Genomic DNA, 21055 nt, shown 5'->3' on the forward strand with positions numbered 1-21055 from the left:
AAAAGTTTCAGCTACCTTTTTCATACTTCTCCTTCATAAATATTTTACCCATATTACTTAGGTTATCCACTCACTGCATCGATATGTGATCATTATTAATTCTTTCCTCTCTTCTTCCTGGTGGATGCTGCAATTGAAGTACTAGATGGATTATTTGAAATTGTAGCCGACCCAATTGCTCTATCTTCCCCAAAAGTAAGGGTAAGTTCATTGTAGTGAGGGAATGACTTATTCCTTAAACGAGCAGCAGATGGGATGGACTCATGGACCTACAATATTAACATTTTAATTTCATTATGTATTAATTAATTTCATTATTAAAATTTAATTTGAATCCCCCTCAAAAAAAAAAAAAAAAAAAAAATTGAATAACTCACCTTAAATAAAGAATGACATGATAAGCATCTGGCACTACCTTTTCAATAAACTGGTCTTGGAGTAAATATGAGGTAGAGCCCCAAGGTTACAACTAGTTATCTTTTGTAACAACATCTTCTCTAACTCCAAAAGGAAACCATTCTTCCATCGAAAGTTCCCATTTATGACCCATATTATTCATCCCCACAAGACATCCTGGTCTTGGAGTATTGTCACTTTGCTTGGACCATCTTCTTCTTTTTCTTTTTCTTTTTTCTCTCTCTCTCAAATAGAATTCTACTCTAGTCTAATATAAATGTATAAATGTTTGAAGCTCATTCCTGAAAATTTGAACTCCTGCCCTTACCTTCCTCACACCCCACAATCACTTGTGGAGTGACCATCACACTAATGATGCGCGATGGTGACCATCTTTTGAAATAGTGGCCATTTAACCATTTTTCCCTTTGCCAGTTTGTGTGAATTCACCATTCCTTTGTTGCAATGATATCACCAGCATCTAAAAAAATTATCATTATATAACAATAATAATTTTTCGTTTCACAATTTACAACAATATCAAGTAAATTTATCTCTATTTTCTTTAGTTCAGGTTAGTGTAAATAAATAAAAGTTCAAGGCAAAAGAAGGTGAAAAAATCAATAATTAGGCAGGCAAAAATTTCAATACTCTAGTGGGATTCAACTTTAATTGGCTCGTCAATCATTATTGGAAAATAAATAATAATAATAAAAAGAACTCGCAATCTAGAAGTTGGACATTTGATATATGGTTTACTTGAAAATTATGCCACAGTAGAAAATTCATAATGGTTAACAAGTCAAAAAGCAAAAGTAGTCAAAAAGTACATAACATTCATACTTATGAAGAATATCTATGCGGTTAAGTGAAAAATGATCATCAAGTGGAATAATTGTCATTTGTTCCCCATTGAATATTTAATTTTATGCTCCAGTAAATGTGATATACTAGGCGTCCTATTCTTTCCACTTTGATTACTTTATTAGGGAAAAAGTAATCAAAGTGGATAACATTGGAATTTATGTAGAATATCTATGATGTTAAGTGAAAAATGAGCATCAAGTGGAATAATAGTCTTTTGTTCCACTATGAATATTTAAGTTTTTGCTCCACCATCTTGTAGAGTGACCATCACGCCAAGGGTGCACAGTGGTGACCATCTTTTGAAATAGTGGTCATTCAACCATTTTTCCCTTTGCCAGTTTGTGTCGAGTCACCATTCCTTCGTTGCAATGATATCACCAGCATCTAGAAAAATTATCATTATATAACAATAATAATTTGTCATTTCACAATTTACAACAATATCAAGTAAATTTACCTCCGCTTCCTTTAGTTCAGGTTAGTGTAAATAAATAAAAGTTTAAGGCAAAAGAAGGTGAAAAAATCAACAATTAGGCAGGCAAAAGTTTCAATACTTGTAGTGGGATTCAACTTTATTTGGCTCATCAATGATTATTGGAAAAATAATAATAATAAAAAGAACACGCCATCTTGAAGTTGGACATTTGTTATATAGTTTTACATGAAAATTATGCCACACGGTAGAAAATTCATAATGGTTAACAAGTCACAAAGCAAAAGAAGTCAAAAAGTGGATAACATTCATACTTATGAAGAATATCTATGCGGTTAAGTGAAAAATGATCATCAAGCGGAATAATAGTCATTTGTTCCCCAATGAATATTTAATTTTATGCTCACTATATGTGATATACTATGCGTCCTATTCTTTCCACTTTGATTACTTTATTAGGGAAAAAGTAATCAAAGTGGATAACATTGGAACTTATGTAGAATACCTATGCTATTAAGTGAAAAATGAGCATCAAGTGGAATAACAGTCCTTTGTTAATCCATTATGAATATTCAAGTTTTTGCTCCACCAATTATAACATACTATGCGTCTTATTTCTTTCCACTTTGATTACTTTGTTAGGAAAAAATGGTGTGTAGCAAATTGCAATTAGTGAAGGACAAAGTGGAACATGAAATTTTTATTTCGTCTAATGAACCTAACATATCTCATCACTTATCTGTGGCAAGAATAGATCTATGGGGGGTTTCGCTTAAAGCCTATACTATCACTAAGGGAATTATGCCATTAATAACACACATACACATGAGATTTTACACCATCATGAGCCTTAAGCTCCGGACAAATGAATTTCTGGATTTGTATTTCTTGTATACTCTCATTTCCTTACCTTCTAACAATCACATTGCTTAAATATTGTATCAAGTATCAACAACACTGTAATGGAAAATAGCTCCCCAAAAAACCATCCTTTAGCATGGAAAATTTGAACCAAATATTTGTAGGCTGCCTAAAGAAGGAGCACGTTGCCTGCAACAAGCACATTCAAAATCAAATCAGCAGCATTATCAATTTTGTTAACTTGTAGGTGATAGATTGGTGTCGTTGTAATTTTGTTACAGGTGTCGCAACAATAGTAGTAATTGGCTGGTTACAAGAAACAAAAAGTAGTGAACAAATCAACTCAAAGTCTTGAAGAGCAATCACTATGCTATTTCGAGAAACAAGAGTGTAGACACTTGATTTTGCACCCATAATTTAATTTTGGAAGATGGCTTAAATGACCATTCATATACCAAAAAAATTAGAGTTGCATTACATGCATTAAATCATTTTTTGCATATCATAAAAATGATCTTGAGATTCTAACAGTCGCGACAGTGTGCTCGATTTCCAAATCGGACCGTCAGATTGAAAGATATGACATGATCAAGTTTTCACAGTCTGCATGCATTTTGTTTGGGTGGAACCGATCACGTGTGATTAATTTAAATTAATTTTGATTGGTTAAACAATTAAATTAATTAAATAATTTTGTGATTGGTTGTTGGTTTTTGACAAAAATAAGCCTATTTGCATGAGAATAATGGATAATCAGATAATAAGGAAATTATTGATAATTAAGTCTTTTTAGAATATTTATCTATCAAATAATTATTACTTTGAAGACCTGATTATCAAGATTAATTTTAGAATATGAGTTAAAAATGCATCTAGGTGCAATTCCCAACTTAAAAATGCTTAAAAAAGGGTCCAAATCGAACCAAAATTAGAAGAGGGGCTCGGCATCCAAGAGGGCTAGTCGAAACTCTTGGAGTGCTGATTGGCACAAATTTGAGGCCTGGCCTGGGAACCTTTTGATTAAGATAAAACCTATCCTAATATCTAAATATCATTTTTTTTTTTTTTTTTAGAATCAAATATCTAAATATCTAAAGGTGACTTTACACATTCTAAAATAATAATTAAATATATGTAACTTACCAACTATAATAATGCTATTATAATTGTGGGGGGAAAAAGCCCAAAGCAACTTAATGGGCCCGAAACCCCCTGTTAAGGACTATTGTATTTCCGAGGATCAATAGGTGGTTGGGGCGGCCCATCTAAAGCAGGAAGCCCAGAAGCAGTGGGGGAGTGTCGTCCGAAGAGGTCACCATTGGTCCGAAGATGTCTTGCTCCTCGGCTACGATGAGCCTTGATCAAACGAACATGTGGAGGGTTCGACTAATCTGCCTAACAATCCCAACGGTAATGATAGGTCCTAAGTGGATCCGAAGATGATCAGAACTAAAAAATATCTAAATGAAAAGCTGCTACCACCGCATTTAATGCTCAGCAATAGCTTTTCTGGCCGCATTTATGTGAAGAAGACCCCTGAACAGTACAACCTCAACTACTGCCACTCACAAAGAACTAAAGTAGACACATGACATGACATGCACTTGAGTAGATGCGCGATGAAGAACAGGTGGACGATGGAGATGATAGGAAGGGATGCTATATAAAGAAGAAGAGTCACTGATAATAGGGACCGGAAAAAGAAAAAGAGAAAGAGAGAGAAAGGCTTTACTGTAGCTCTGAATGTTGTAATCACTGTTCACTCAATAAAACGCCTCTTTGGACATTCATTCATAGAGTTATCTGAGCTTTAGTTCATGTTATCGTCATTGCACGTAACCTAGCCAACTGTTCTGTGCTTCATAACCAGCCCAGCTCTTTCGCCCACTCTCTACAAATTCATTGTTCTGGGTTCGTTGGGCCTTTAACCCATATCCTTTGGGCTTGGGCTACAAAAACAGACCCTACAATAATTATCATCAAAAATATGTAGTCATAAAATACGCTATTTATAAATAATTTTTTTTAAAAAAAAGTAGGAATTCTTCACCGAACATATCATCAATTTTTTTTTTTTTGGTTAACCCCTCTTATGTGATAGAAAACTACAAATTAATGGTGGGATTATCTTTAGCATGCCACTTTGTTGATGGCAATCCATAGTAAAAGAGACATGATAGAAATAGAAATACCACTTAACACTCCAATATATTTAGCATTATATATATATATATAATACTAAACATATTAAATATTAAAATATTCAATATTGGACATAAAAAAAATAAAAATAAAAATTGTATTATCAGTTTATGACCTTACACATTCTCTTGAACGAACATATGAATACTTAATTATCCCCAAGTGAATTATGGCAAAATAAATTATCATATTACACATGTAACTTACCAACTATAATAAAATGTTAATATCTAAATATCTAAAGATGACTTTAAACATTCTAAAATAATAATTAAATACATGTAACTTACCAACTACAATAATGCTATTATAATTATCATTGAAAACATATAGTCATAAAATATGTTATTTATAAATAATAATAATAAAAAAACCAAAATAGAAAAGTAGGAATTCTTCATTGGATATACCATCTTTTTTTTTTTTGGTTAACCCTTCTCATAGGCATTTTATCAAACATGTAACATAAAACTACAAATGGTGGGATTATAATTTATTGTATTGATTGTTTGTTGACACATGATAGTTTATCATTCAATGTCTTTCTCTCTTCCTTCTTGCTAGAACTTATAGAATGTATTTAACAACTATTATCATATTGGACAACACAATATGAATTGGATCTGCAATTAAACTTTTTTTTTTCTTTTTTTGTTTAGGCTTGGTGCTCCACAAATGAGTATGCTCTTTCTCGAAGTTTTCTTTTGTTTTCTTCTCTTACTATTTTCTTGGTTGATTTGTTAAAATGTAGAAATTGTGTTTGGCTTCATCTTACTTGGTTCATTTTTCATGATAATTGGTTTATATGGTTTGTGAAATTTTAAAGTATTCACAAGTGTATAAACCGTATCGAAGTATAATTTGACAAGAACGAGGTCGAACCCACAAGGACTTGAATAAACATAGGAAAATTAATCAAATCTTAACCAAATTAATCCTAATCTAGTTTAATGAAAATTGGTTGTTTGAAATTAAATATACTAAGCAAATAATTAAACTAAGCAATGATATAATATAAAGTAGTAAAGAGATGTAAACAATCTAGAGAAAGGAATTAAGGTTTTGGAATTTACCTTGTTAATTCATATCAGCATATATTTATGATCATTAATTTTTCCCAAACACTGCATGATAATCTAGAAATGAATCTTGCTATCATGGAAAATATTCTCATTAAAATCCTTATTTTAAAAATCTAAAGCATGCTCTTCTTCGCTTTCTAGGTATAAAATCAAATCATCAATTGTATCAAACAAATCACAAGAGATATCAAATTTTTAAATCAAGAAATAATAAACCAAACATTCAATTAATTAAGACAAATCTTAAATCATGAGAAAAACATGTTTGAACTCATATCTAGAATTTCATCTTAGTCAATTATTATGAAGGAAGAACAATTTAAATCATTAAAAAACAACTATTGTGGGAAAAATCAAATCACATAAATATTACTGATAATCCTTAACAAGGTTTCATCTTTAACCATAATTATAAATTTAGCTAGGTAATTGAAATAAAACACAAGAATAAAATACTAAACATTAAACTAAACAAATAAAATAGAGAAAGAAATAGTTACAATGCTATCATGGAGAAAAGCTACAGAGAAGCCACATGCAGCACTACCTATTGCTGCAATTTTCTATTTTGCATCCCAACCCTGGCACTAGCATCCCTTGAATTTTTCTCTAAAGAGTCTTGTGGGGCCAGAAAGTCAGACAGCCCCGGCCCACTTCGAACTAGGCCCAAAATCCCATGCCAAGGATGTATGTAGGGTCCGAGAATAAAAGTAAGAAGTCCAGTGTCCAAGGAGCTCATTCGAGGACGATTCTGTCCTCGGACATCCGAGGACGATTCTGTCCTCGAACATCTGAGACCATAAAAGTGCACAAGCACCACACCATCAAGGGGGGTCTTCTTGAATATCCGAGGAGGAAAGAGCAAGTGCCACGCGTCAACAATGGGAGCACGGTGGAGGAGCAAGTCTAAGACGAGCTGTCACCTCTACATTAAATGTCCACAACTAACGTCTTGGTCGCATTAATGAGGAGGGGATAACAGAACAGTGTTGCCTTGGTTGTTGCAACCCACAGGAAGAATGGGAAGGTGGCTGATGGGACAGGTACTCAAGTAGTGGCCTGGTTGCTCAACAAATGTAGGGCTAGGATCAATAGGGAAAGGAGTATATAATGTAAGGGATCTCTCTTGGAAAAGAGGGAGAGAGGAAAGGAAAAAGAAAAAGGAAGGGGAAGACGGTAGCAATCTGCATTCTCCTGGAAGCAATTGTAACCAATCACCAAAGAAGTAATAAGAACTGCAAGCTCCCAAGAGAAAGGCCGAGGAGCATCATTGTTCACCTTCATCTGCGAGTTACCACGCATGGTCGTTACATCCCTTACTAGGGCCTAGTTCTTGATCCCGCTCTCTACAAATTAATTGCAGGGTTAGCTGTGCTTGGGTCCACTCCCTTAACACCGAAGGAGGCCCGAACCTGGTCCCTACAAGTCTTTAAATAGGTCAAGGAATTCTATTACAAGTTAAATTTATGTTTGGAGAAAATCCCAGATTTTTAGGCTTCAATTAACTGATGATTTTGGCCCATTTAATATCAGAATTAGGACTTTTGGTAAACTACAAAGTTGTAGCCCTTTAAGTTAAATTTCCAGCCCAACTTGAATAATCTCAATTGGACATTTGATACTAACTGATGTGCAAGCAAAAATCCTAATCCGAATTGGACTTCGATTTAGTGTAAATTTCCTTTGATTCCTTGCTCCAATTGGACTTAAATTTAATTGGGTTGGTCTTCTTTAACTTCATCATAGCCCTTGTAAAAGTAAAGTCCATTAGCTTCCTTCTTTGCACAAATCTACTTATTTAATTTAATTTTCCTACAAAAGACAAATTTACGTAATAAAATTCAATTAAGAACAAAATTGATTATTTAGCATTATTCCAAAACCAAATATAAAATGCATGAATTACCTTAAAATAAGTATGATAATGCTTTCTAACAATGATATAAATATTCAAAATTAAGCTATTATCAATGCACATTAATATGCTACGATTTCATTCTCAAAAAAAAAAAAAATGCCACGATTTGGGCTAAAGCTGTAGACATGGAACTGGAAGAGATCAAACCAGATATAGTCATAGAGCTTCCATAAGAATCTTTTAGAGAACAAGAGTATTAAATGTATAAATTTGTGAATGGCTCAATAAAATGAACTGGTTCCATGGTATTAAAAAACAAATATGAGCATGTATAAACAATTCTAACATGAATAATTTTGCTTTCTCCTACTCCTTTTGTGTTATTCATTGATTGACTAAGATTTACTACACATTTAAATTCCTCTGTTTTTCAGGTTTATTAAATTGTGGAGAAAAAAATTCTATAATGAGGGCGTTTGGATTCAACGTTTTTCCACGTTTAGGATCTGCGTTCACGTCTAAGGAGGGGCCCACGCGCACGCGCACAGGAAACGCAAGGCTTGCTGAAACGCAAGTTTTCTCCTTTACACACACCGTTTCATTTAAAAGAAGTTTCACTGTTCATGGACAGCCTCCTTTAATCTAAACGCACTGTTTCATTTATCTCTACGCACCGTTTCATGTGAATTAAACTGCTCTTGCGCGTACTGTTCATAGATCCAGCTGTGTGCTAAACGGTGCGCTCAACTCCTGCTGAAGGGCTTGCACTTGCTGTTCACCGCAGAAGCAGCTTGGAGAGAGACCATCAAAACGGGGCGTTGCGTTCAATCCAAACGGCTATTTTTATTCTCTTCCCATTTCAGATTTTCCTCTCAACTACCGATGGCAGAATGCTTTCAATCTCCTTCAATGCTATGTCCGAATCGTCTTCAATTTCTTTCACCTACCCACCAAACACAAAGCTATCAAAACATATTAGGCCAGTTGATGAACGCAATCCCAGTGCGCAGAACCAAAAGAAAAGATCCCCTCTGTTCAACAAACGCTCCAGCTCACCTTCTCTCTGCTTGGGTCATCGTTGCCACCACCATTTCTCTCTGCATTCACGGGTAAGGTGTTTTCCATGAAGCTTCATCAATCTATGGGTTTTTGTGTTTTACCGTTTGTGTGTGATTTTTGTATTATATGATCTGAGTGTGGTTATCTCTGTTGTGTTTTCCATGACACTAGTATATGGGTTTATTGATCCTTTGTGTAATACCATTGTTTCTCTTACACATCTGTGACCATGGTTGAAAGTCCATCCCAAAAAAAAAAAAAAAAAAAAAACAATTACAGTCCCTTCCATTCCCACATCACAAATTACTTCAACTCATCCTCTTCTTTCAAGGTTCAAGTTCTTCAAATTCTTGATGTGGCCAAGTTTTGATCTACATTAATTTCACATTCCAAAATTACTGAGCTTGAGGATTCACATTGATTCTCTTTGATTTTCCACATCTTCAACAACTCTTGTGGTCAAAATTTTTCCAACTATCATTGAAAAAATTACATAGATATTCAATCTTACCAATATTGCATAATTTCACATCTTTCATTTAAGAATCCTGTTAATTAGGGCCACCCATATCCTACACTTCAAACCAGTAGTGACCGAATTGCCTGTGCCAGAGATCTAACACTAGTAGCTCTGATGACCGGACCATGTGAACATGTGCGATAAATAATTAAATATCACGTAAACATGTGCGGATGAATGAACCACAAATTATAATATATAATATCAAAGAAACCATTTCAAAATTTTTGAATGATGATTTTGGTTGGCAAAGCGTCATATATATTAGAGTATATGGAGTAAAAATTATTTTAATATTAATTTATGAAAAGAAAATGCATATAAGCAATCTAATTATTTTCTAATTATTTTGAATTTTGGAGTGTGTAAACAATCTTAAATTATTATTTTCTTATTATTTTGAATTTTAGAATGTGTAAACAATCTAAAATAATGTTATTTACAGTTTCAAAAATGTCGTTTGGCAAGGGTCAAAAGATTTTAAAAAATTATTATGTTAACAATTGATTTTCTCACAAAAGCCACATATGCTTATTAGAGTGCAATAAATATGAGGTAAACATAATGTTTGGTTCTAAGGAATTAGGATCTAATGTATTAGAACTTCAATGTGTATTGTTGGCAAACCATGATCAAAATATTTAGTTTAGATTTAGGCTGCTCAAAGTGTGTTTTTATGTAAAGTTGGAATCGAGTGTACTGCAAGATTTATTGTGTAAATCTGCAAGGTTCGATCGATCGAAAATTAGACCCGATCAATCGAAGCTCGTGCAGATTATTTTTCTATAGAATTTTCCAACTCAGCCTAAGCCCGTATGACGTGTAGGGTATTATGTTTGCCTTCATACATACTTAGGGTTATCAAGATTCATGTAAAGAGCTTGATGATCGTTTCAGTTGCTGCACAAAGAGCTTAAAGAGAAACACAAGTGGGAGTACTTATGGTTGCTGTGAATTCAAGAAAGAAGTAGCATGTGGGCTCGTGGTCGTGGTAGTAAGTTTTCTACTCAAGGTAGCAATAGGATGTTAGTGGTCTAAGTTGCTATTGCAAAACTTCAATTCTTTCATAGTAGATCTGTTTTACCTTGAGGATAGTTAGGTTAAATCCTCTCCCGGTTTTTTACTAGTTTGGTTTTTCAGAGTTATCATATCGTTGTGTTCTTTATTTTCCGCACTGTGTCAATGATATGATTTATCTATGTTAACCTAGATCTGCTTAATTTACCTAAGTTAATCACTTGGCTAAATAACTAGGTTAATCTATGTGAGTTTAAGGGGTCTAAAAATGTACACATATGAGGATGAATGAATCACAAATCGTAGTATATAATTTCAAAGAAACAGTTTTAGGGTATGTTTGGTTGGAGTGAAAACAGGAACGATGAAAAATAGAGAGAGGAAAATATGATGGAAAATATCATTTTCAACTGTTTGGTTGAGAAGAGAAAACAAGAGAGACAGAAAATAGAGGGAAAAATTTTCCCTCCGAGCCCACCTTTTTTTATCCTCCTAATTTGGGAAGAAAGTGAGGAGGGAAAAGTACTTAAAGTTTTTGAATGATGATATTGGTTGGCAAAGCATCATAGATATTAGAGTATATGGTGATTAAATTACTTTACTATTCATTTGTGAAAAATAATGAGGGCGTTTGGATTCAACGTTTTCCCACGTTTAGTATCTGCGTTCACGTTTAGGAGGGGCCCACGCGCACGCGCACAGGAAACGCAAGGCTTGCTGAAATGCAAGTTTTCTCCTTTACACGCACCGTTTCATTTAAGGGTAGTTTCACTGTTCATGGACAGCTTCCTTTAATCTAAACGCACCGTTTCATTTATCTCTATGCACCGTTTCATGTGAATTAAACTGCTCTTGCACGTACTGTTCATAACTCCAGCTGTGTGCTAAATGGTGCGCTCAACTCCTGCTAAAAGGCTTGCACTTGCTGTTCACCGCAGAAGCAGCTTGGAGAGTCAGACCATCAAAACGGGGCGTTGCGTTCAATCCAAACGGCTATTTTCATTCTCTTCCCATTTCAGATTTTCCTCTCAACTACCGGTGGCAGAATGCTTTCAATCTCCTTCAATGCTGTGTCCGAATCGTCTTCAATTTCTTTCACCTACCCACCAACCACAAAGCTATCAAAACATATTAGGCCAGTTGATGAACGCAAACCCAGTACGCAGAACCAAAAGAAAAGATCCCCTCTGTTCAACAAACAATCCAGCTCACCTTCTCTCTGCTTGGGTCATCGTTGCCACCACCGTGGCTCTCTGCATTCACAGGTAAGTTGTTTTCCATGAAACTTCATCAATCTGTGGTTTTTTGTGTTTTACCGTTTGTGTGTGATTTTTGTATTCAACGTCTGAGTGTGGTTCTCTCTGTTGTGTTTTCCATGACACTAGTATAGGGGTTTATTGATCCTTTGTGTAATACCATTGTTTCTCTTACTACCTCTGTTGAATTTGGATATTTGTGAGTTTACTTAATATTTTTCATGTGGCATGCCTAACTGATTGTAAAATGCACCCGAACTATTTGTTTAAATGCCTTCACTTTATAGAAGGAAGTTGTAGCAAAAATGGTTAAGCAAAAGAAATCGATGGACGGTGGTAGTAATGATGAGAGAGCTGACTGGAAAGACCCTAAGGAACTAGAAGCCTTTTGTCGGTTCTGTGCTATTCAAGTCATGGATGGCCAGAGGGTAAAAATTGGATTTTTGTCCAAAATTGGGGTTGCTGAAGTGATTCGGCAGTTGGGTGAGATGGACAAAGTAGTGACTTGGCTGCAGGTAAAAAACAAATGGGATCATCTAAGAAAAAGGTGGAAGAATTATAACAAGTGTTTGGAGAAGGAGACTGGGTTGGGTTATGATCCTGTAACTGGGATGTTTGACACACCTGAGGAGTGGTGGAACCGAAAGATTGCAATTAGTTTTGATCAATACATAATTGTCAACAACTTTACTGTCTACCACTATATTCTTATGTTCTAACTACTGGTTGTCCACATGTAGGCATGTCCCGATGCAAAAACCTTTAAAACGAATGGTTTGCCAAATCGGGAGCTCCTGAACATCATGTTTGGAGGCACGCTTGCAACGGGAAACAAAGCATTCTGCACGAGTGGTCCAATACCAACGGAAACCACCGAAGGGTCTGGGGACTCTACTGATGACCTAGAATTTGTTGACCCCCAATGTGAACCCGTTGTGAATGTTGACGAAATGGAGGTTGAAGGTCCATCATTGTTGAGGGCAGGACCGGCAATGAATAAGGGGAAAGGCTTGGCAACCAGTGTCCACATTTTCAAGCCAATTTCCAAGAAACCAAAAAAAAAAAAAAACGTTTAGCTGCGCAAGAGATGTCCGACTCTTTGAAGAGCATCTCAAATGTTATTGTTGAAAAATCTAGTCTAAGTGCCCGTACACCATCTGCTCCCACAGCAACTGCTCAAGTTAAAGCAATTCTGGACATGGTGTTAAGTCTTCCTGGGATGTACTCAAGTCATTACCTTCATATGTTCAGTGCCACCTACTTCATGGAAAAAGAGCGGGCTAGGCACACGTTTGAAGCACTTCTCGAAGACAAGGATGTCCACCTGAAGTGGCTAGAAAAAGAGTACCATAGGCACCCTGAATATCAATGATGTAGTGAAGGAACAATAGATTGTCTCGATAGGGTTGTGTAGCCTTGGTGTAGTAATCAAACTGTCAGTGTTGTACCTATTGCACTATTGTTTTTCTTTTTCTTTTTTTATTGGTAGAAACTAATGTTGTTATGGGTGTGTATGTAAGACAATGCTCATCACTCCTATGTGATTGAGCTATATTTATATATGTTTGTCCAATGCTTCTTTTATCTGAGTTTTTTGTATTTTTTATTGTTATGCACTGTTATGATGGTTGTTTATTTGACTTTTTTATAATTTTTTTTTTTTTTGGTTTCTAGGCTTTTCTTTGTTAACCAAGCTAGAGTATTATCTTCTTATGTAATTTTTATTATTTAAAGAAAATAGTTTCAGTTCTGTACTGTTGGGATTGAGTATGGTGAATCATCATGTGGGGTTTTGTCTTCATCGTTGAAGATATTGATCAAAGGGGGAATTGTTGTCAATGCTCATAGAGAGGAGGTTGATGATGTTTATGTGAAGGATGGGACCGTTGTTGCTGTGAAGCCTAATATCAAGGTACTATCTTCCTATATTTTTAAATTGTTGTAGTTATGTAACTAGTCTTCTTAACTAGTTAAATTGCTCTGCCCTGGAATATGAAGGTAATATGAAGGTACTTTTTTAAATTGCTCTGCCCTGGAATGGAAGGGGCAAGTTGCATTAAAACCTGGTCTTCTAACCTTGAAAGGCATATTTTAATTTCCAGTTTAAGTTGCAATGATCATGGCTGAGAGGGATTGATGAACCATTCCAACTAACCAAGTTGAATATGTTAATACAGATCATATTCTTGCCATATTTACTGTTTCCAAAAATATATATATATACATGCCATAATACTTCTCCAGCCCATGTTGCATTGGTTGCTACCTTACAAAGTTACAAACTTACAATTGAACAATGAGGGTCACTACTAGCTAGTAATGAATTTGGTATGTGTTGTAGGTGCCAAAACTGTTTAGCTCCCATGGTTTGGTTAAAAAAGAGTTTCAGTTTTTCTCAATCCCAATCTGCCCTGATATTTTGGCAGACAAGGTCTGCTTAATCTAGCATAAAAGGTTGTATGCTGCACACAAGAGCTTTGCAACCTTAAACTACATAATCTTGCATAAAGAAAGAAATTTTTTTTAAGGTTCAGTAGCATGTGAGCCTCTAGGGCTTTCACTTTTAAGACTTTTAGGGTTATCTTTCACTAGACCAAAACAATCATTTCGATCTGCAATAATTTTAATTGCTATTCCCCTTTCGTATATCCATCTCATACACACATGCCAAACGCATGTGCACATTCATTAAGGTTATCCCAATCTGCCTTGATATTTGCTACATGTTTACTATAGCTGAAGTTGTTGGTGGGAATTATGGAGAACAGATAAGGATCCTCAAACGGCTTACAATGAGCTGATGAGGATTGTTCTTATTCTGCTAAGGCAGTTAAGGTAGCCCTTAAGAAGTGCCACAAGTCTGAAACTGATCCTGTGCTGAGGAAGGGAATAAAGATGCTAAAAGGAAAACTACATAGAACTTTGCTGCACTGACCTGTAAAAGTGATCTGTAAAAGTGTTTTCATAGTTAAAAAAGTGATCTGCAAAAGTGTTTTCATAGTTAAAAAACTGATCTGTAAAAGTGTTTTCATACTTAAATTTTCATAGTTAAAGGAAAGAAGCTAAACTGATCTTGTCATAGTTAAATTGTCACAATGAAATTCTCTATGCAGCTCAAGGAAAAAAAATGTTTTGCTGCACTAATTACTTTTACAGATTGACAAGTATAGGTTAGGCATAAGTTGATAAGTTTATCCTTGTGGCCTATGCTAACGCTATTAAACGTATTATAACAAATTAAACTGCTAATTAGGCAATCATATAATGATTGCTCATTATTATTAGAGTAAGAGACTGATTTTGTTTTTGGTGTTGCTGGAATTCGAACCCAACCACCCAAGTCACTTGTTTGACGACCAGAGATTTTTTTAGTTTTTCTTTGAGATGATAGACTTTACTAGTTAGCTAATTCAAACATGCAAGAATCTTTGAATTTTGATAATACTCTTTTTGATGGCAGCCAGCTTCTTCACAGCATAGCGAACTGAAGACACTGCAGATAACGTTCAAAAAAGTCTTTATTATGAAGCAACTATGACCAAAAAAAAAAAAAAAAAAAAAAAAAAAAAAAAAAAAAAAAAACCCAAAAGGATGTCTACTTGGCACAAAATAAAATAAATTACATAAGTCTTTTTATTTTTTTGGGAAGAAACCCAAAAAAAGAGCAAAGTCAAGTCACATGTCGCGGCCAAAATTGGAAACTAATTTCGTTTTCAAACTATATTACTGACTAACATCTCGAGCCTAAGAGGCTTGATTTTGGGCTTATAAACCGAGCCTTTGAGGCTCGGTTTTCATATTCTGAAGGAGTCTAACCTGGCCCTTTTTCCACATGGAAATCGAGTCTTAGAGACTTGNTTATCCACACTCTTATATTCCAACTTCTTAGCTGAGGAACTAGCTTTGACAGCCTAACAAGAAGTTTAAAGGCCTCACTTGTATGGTTGGCTACACAGTATCCATTAATCTTTGCAGAATAGTTATCCACACTCTTATATTCCAAACTTATTGGCAGTTCCTCAGCTTCCTCCACCTTCACCTTTACAAAAACCTTCAATAATCATGTTATGTGTAACAGAGTTTGGTTTCAAACCCTGTGCCTCCATATAATCCAAAGGGTCACATTCCGTGGATGTGAAGCCATTTCTAGAAAAACCCGCCAGTATGTGCATCATAAACAACAATGTCAGGCTTGAACCCCTTTTCCTTCATTTGCTCAAATAGATTCAAGGCAATAAAAACTTTTCCAAGGAAATAGTATCCTTAAATCAAGGTCATATAGTGCTTAATATCTAAATCCATATGCTTACCTTTCATGTCTTGGCTCTTCCACTTTCCCTGTTTACACAAAACATCCACCACAATATTGTATAGAAGCTCATCAGGAAAATTCTTCATCCCTTCAATTCTTCAAATAAACACAATGCTTCGAAAGGCATGCCCATGTTACACAATCATTGAAGAATCAAGCCAACAATCACATAATTACTAACTTTATATACCCTTTTACATCATATAATTAAGCTTATAGAAAATTTCAATTCTTGCAATGCCTATGGATCAATGCACCATACCTTGTCACAGAACCCACAAATGACAGCACATAAGCATATGCATCAATAGAGGCAGATGCCCCTTTCCATGCTTGTAGCACTTTTTATCCCAAATCTGACCTCTGATGGGTGCAAAGCCCTTCAATATGTTCTGTTCAAGCAAAAGCTCTAGGGGTAACCCCAAGTTCCTCCATCTCCTGAAAAACATGAACAACTTCTTCCATATCACTAGTCCTGCAGAGTGCTTCAATCACAATGGCATAGGTGTAATCATTAGGGCTCCATTTTGGCATGCTTAAAAAATCGATTCATGAGAAAATTTTAGGTGAAGATATGGCCAGCACTTCTTCATTTGGAACGAAACATCAATGGCCACATCAAACATATACCAAGATCTAACCAATGCATTGTATGCTCTAAGCAATGTCTCATCAGGCTGCAGCCCCTCCGCTGCAAGCCTGCATTCAAACAAATCAGAAATTTCCATGGCTTTGTATATAAGGTACAATCTAAAGAAAAATAAGAGTTACAAGACTTATACTCCGGTTGCAATCCAACTGAAGATCACGAAGTGTGTGGAGGATATAACCTCCTTGGCCTAGTTCAACACCATTTCTAGCTCTTCTTTGCTCTTTCTTCATGCTCTGAACACCAATTCCATTTCTTTATTTGTCTGAGAGAGAGATGCACATTCATAGTTCCTCAACCAATTATTTTACTGCTATTCTGTCTCTTTGGATACTACTTCAAAGTGAAATACTGCATTTATCAATTCTTGTAGGTCTCTTACATCTTGAGAAACAACTCTGGGATATAAACATCCCTAAAATTTGAAAAACATCAGCATGAAGCATAAAGCTCTACTGATTACAGGACTTGGCTTTAAATGGGCCATTCAAAATTTAAGCAGGTGACAGTTTATACTTTTCAAAGTCTTCACATGTCTGAATACTTAGAAGCCTTCACATGTCAGAATACTTTGACATTTACCATGCTATTTTTTGGCTTTCAATCTTTAGAACTCCCTAACTGATATTAGAGTCTTAGGCATACTTAAGGGCTACTTCGTTTTTCAATTTATTGGAAATATCTATCCACAAATTAAGCATTTGAAGAGCTTTTCCTGATTCTTGTGTTTCACGAGCCAAAATTATCCCTTCACCCAAGGTGTTCACATGACGGTGTTTAGTATCTTAGTTGATCACCTGGCCTGCACAAATACAAAGAAACAACAGACTCTCAGTTAGAGGGATATTCCAAATGACTTTATGTATATGCTATAAATCATTCAATTTGATTTTGATATGTGGTTTTCTATTAGACCATTCTCATTGGTCCAGTAAAATGTTTACCTAAGTCAGAGGTAAAAGCCCAATTTTTCTATTTTAGCCACACTTTTTACATTGATCTCCATCAACTTTTATCATTCTTCATTTCCATTTAAATATTCTTTTTATTCTATGCAATGCAACAATTTAAAACTTCTACTTCATTCTACATTTCTACCTAACCATGAAGATGCAAAAAACACTAAAGCACTCTTCGAGCTATAGTAATATGGAGCCAAATGCATTAAGGTTAAATTGCATATTCAGTCATAAACCTTTGATTTTTGCTTCAAATCATCATTATACTTTAAAATGTTTTCTCTTTAAACCTAATACTTTCAAATTATTACTTTAAGATAGGTATGATAGGAAAAGAGGAGGTGGGACAAACCACAAACATGAGATACTACAAAAAGACTTCATGAAGTCCATTTTCTTGGATTGCAGGAATTGGCAGGTGATGTAGTGACCCTTTAAGCTTTGTTTGTGGGGTCTTTTCAACCAAGCTTCAGCTTTTCAAAACCCGAAGCTGCCTACATCTTTTTTTTTTTTTTTTTTTTTTTCAAAACCTGAAGCTGCCTGCCTGCTGAAACCACCCTTGCTTGTCATTGTTTTAAAACCTGCAGCCCTTGATTGGGTGATTAAGCCTTTTGTTATGATTTTAAATAGTGCAGCTCATGTTAACCATAAGGCAGTTAAGGTAGCCCTTAAGAAGTGCCACAAGTCTGAAACTGATCCTGGCCGAGGAAGGGAATAAACAAGCTAAAAGGAAAACTACATAGAACTTTGCTGCACTGACCTATAAAATGATCTGTAAAAGTGTTTTCATAGTTAAAAAACTGATATGTGAAAGTGTTTTTATACTTAAATTTTCATAGTTAAAGGAAAGAAGCTAAACTGATCTTGTCATAGCTAATTCAAACATGCAAGAATCTTTGAATTTTGATAATACTCTTTTTGATGGCAGCCAGCTTCTTCACAGCATAGCGAACTGAAGACACTGCAGATAACGTTCAAAAAAGTCTTTATTATGAAGCAACTATAACAAAAAAAAAAAAAAAAAAAAAAAAAAAAAAAAAAAAGCTCATAAGGAGACCCCTGACCTGACCCTCAACTCCAGCTGATAAGGAGGGGCATCTGCCCTGACACTCAACTCCAGCTCCTCTTCGACACCAGAGCAGAACAAAAGGCTTGAAAAAGCACTAGCCATTGCATGATAAACTCTTCCCCTGACCAGGTGGCAGAATGTAGCCAAGGCTGTGGGTGTAGACAGTGACAGCTGAAGCAGTGCCTTCCAAGCTGAAGAAGAGAGGTAAAGACTTTATGAAGTCCATTTTCTTGGATTGCAGGAATTGGCAGGTGATGTAGTGACCCTTAGCTTTGTTTGTGGGGTCTTTTCAACCAAGCTTCAGCTTTTAAAACCAAAGTTGCCTGCATCTTTTTTTTTTTTTTTTTCAAAACCTGAAGCTGCCTGCCTTATGATCTGTAAATAGTGCAGCTCATGTGAACCATAGGCAGATCCAAACAAAGGCCCCTACATACTTCTATTTATAATTAATTGCTAGTACTACACTGTGGATTGAACGGTTGAACTTCGACCCATTGTTATACATGATAAGGGTTTGCTTATATATATAAAGTTGGATTACAATAATGTCAAAAGAGTCTTCATGTTAACATTTCTTGGTCTTCTATGTGCCTTGGTTCTTTCTGTCATGTTGGTTGCATTGTTTTGGATTCTACAAATCCTGATTTTGAAAATGTGGTTCCTAAGCCACGCAAGCCCTTTAATTGGCTGGTTGTGTAATCACTTTTGTTGGTGCTGTAGATTCAACTGGTTGTGTAAAGCAGTCTAAGGAATACATAAGGATGGATTTGTTAAACGACTCATCTGATTCCCAACACCAATGAGTTTCTTACTTTCCCCTCTACATGTGAATCTACAATTTTGTGAAATATTGGATGAAATCGTGAAAGCATATGCTTAGGATTGTTTATTTATTGGTACGACCACAGTTTCAGCCTAGTACCAATTTGAGTTCCAGTTTAANAATACATAGGAAATTGGAATGCCCACCATAATTTAAATCTCCAATACCCAGCATCTATTTGTGAGTAATTATACATTATTGTTTCAATTAGCCAAGGAAAGAAGGGAAAGCAAATAGAGAAGAGAAGCAGAGGGCTGGGCCAACAAAGTTTGGGGCCAAAGGCAAAAATTTTATATGGGGCCTTTTTATATGTATACATTAATTAAATAAAATTATATAATACTAATTAAATTAAGACTAATTTGATGTAAATACAGAATTGTTATTGCTTATACTATTTTCTGATTTTTATTTTTTCTTGGTTGTGTGCATTAGATATCATCCGCATTTCAAGGCTTTGAATTTTAAGCTCGATATTTTTTAGATCATTGTTCAATACCTATAAAGCAGTCTCAAGGAATACATAAGGATGGATTCGTTAAACGACTCATCTGATTCCCAACACCAGTGAGTTTCTGTACTTTCCCCTCTACATGTGAATCTACAATTTTGTGAAATATTGGATGAAATCGTGAAAGCATATGCTTAGGATTGTTTATTTATTGGTACGACCATAATTTGAGCCTAGTACCAGTTTGAGTTCCAGTTTAACAACTTCTTTTTAGACTACATATTATAGTAGCACATGAATAAATGTACATGCAATTAAAGTTGGTAACATATGCAGGGACGCAAACTTCGACCTGAGCGATGACCTTGTACTCGCAGCGTATCTAGCCGGGTGTGCAAGTCTAGCTTACGTGGATACCTATATCACCAAAGTACCATTGCATATGAATACACAAACAGGCTTAGAATGGGTACAGTATATTTTAACTGGACATAAGAAGAAATGTCGAAGAAATTTTAGAATGTCAAGCTATGTGTTTAGACAATTGTGTAATACACTGCGCCAGTATGGATATTATGGTACCAGAAGTGTTTGCGTGGAAGAGTCTCTGGCAATGACATTGATGGTACTTGGTCATGCTCATGGCAACAGAATGGTGCAGGAAAGATTTCAGCACTCGGGTGAGATAGTGCATCGACACGTGGCCAATGTAGTTACATTGTTAGCCACTGTTATGGCACTGGACATTATCCAACTTGCTGATCGTACATTTCAGGATGTGCCAGAAAATATTCAACATTCAGATCGATATTGGCCACATTTTGAGGTACTTTGTGAATTTGACATGATGACTTGAGTTAAGTTAAATTATCTTTATGGTCATACCACGTATTTTATTTTACATGGTATTTTTGTGGCAATGGTTAGGGTTGTATTGGTGCGATTGATGGGGTCCACGTGGGAGTGGTCATTGGTGAGGATGAGCAGCTTCCATACTATGGCAGGAAGGGAACCACCACAACAAATTGCATGTGCGCATGTGACGTTGACATGAAGTTCACATTCGCATGTGTTGGATGGGAAAGGTCAGCGCATGACACGAGGATTTTTTTTAGTTGCCTCAATAATGAGAGTTACAACTTCCCAATAGCTCCACCTGGTTTGTAAATATGCGGTTTAATTACAATAATAACGTATGTATTAATGTAGTGAAAATGCTAATGTAATAAACGTGTTCACAT

The 21055-nt window shown here is 35.4% G+C and overlaps 1 long non-coding RNA gene and 1 pseudogene across 1 annotated transcript; one reads left to right on the plus strand and one right to left on the minus strand.

Moving 5' to 3' along the window:
- Positions 1 to 14961: 14961 nt before the first annotated feature.
- Positions 14962 to 17290, minus strand: LOC112010905 (pentatricopeptide repeat-containing protein At2g26790, mitochondrial-like; annotated as a pseudogene).
- Positions 17291 to 17781: 491 nt separating this feature from the next.
- LOC136071199 (uncharacterized) lies at positions 17782 to 18471 on the plus strand. Its single transcript, XR_010632506.1, has 2 exons — positions 17782 to 17889; positions 18400 to 18471. It is a non-coding gene; the product is annotated as an uncharacterized LOC136071199 (long non-coding RNA).
- Positions 18472 to 21055: the final 2584 nt, after the last annotated feature.

This window comes from Quercus suber, unplaced genomic scaffold, assembly GCF_002906115.3.
Source record: "Quercus suber isolate HL8 unplaced genomic scaffold, Cork oak 2.0 scaffold_293, whole genome shotgun sequence".
NCBI lineage: Eukaryota > Viridiplantae > Streptophyta > Magnoliopsida > Fagales > Fagaceae > Quercus > Quercus suber.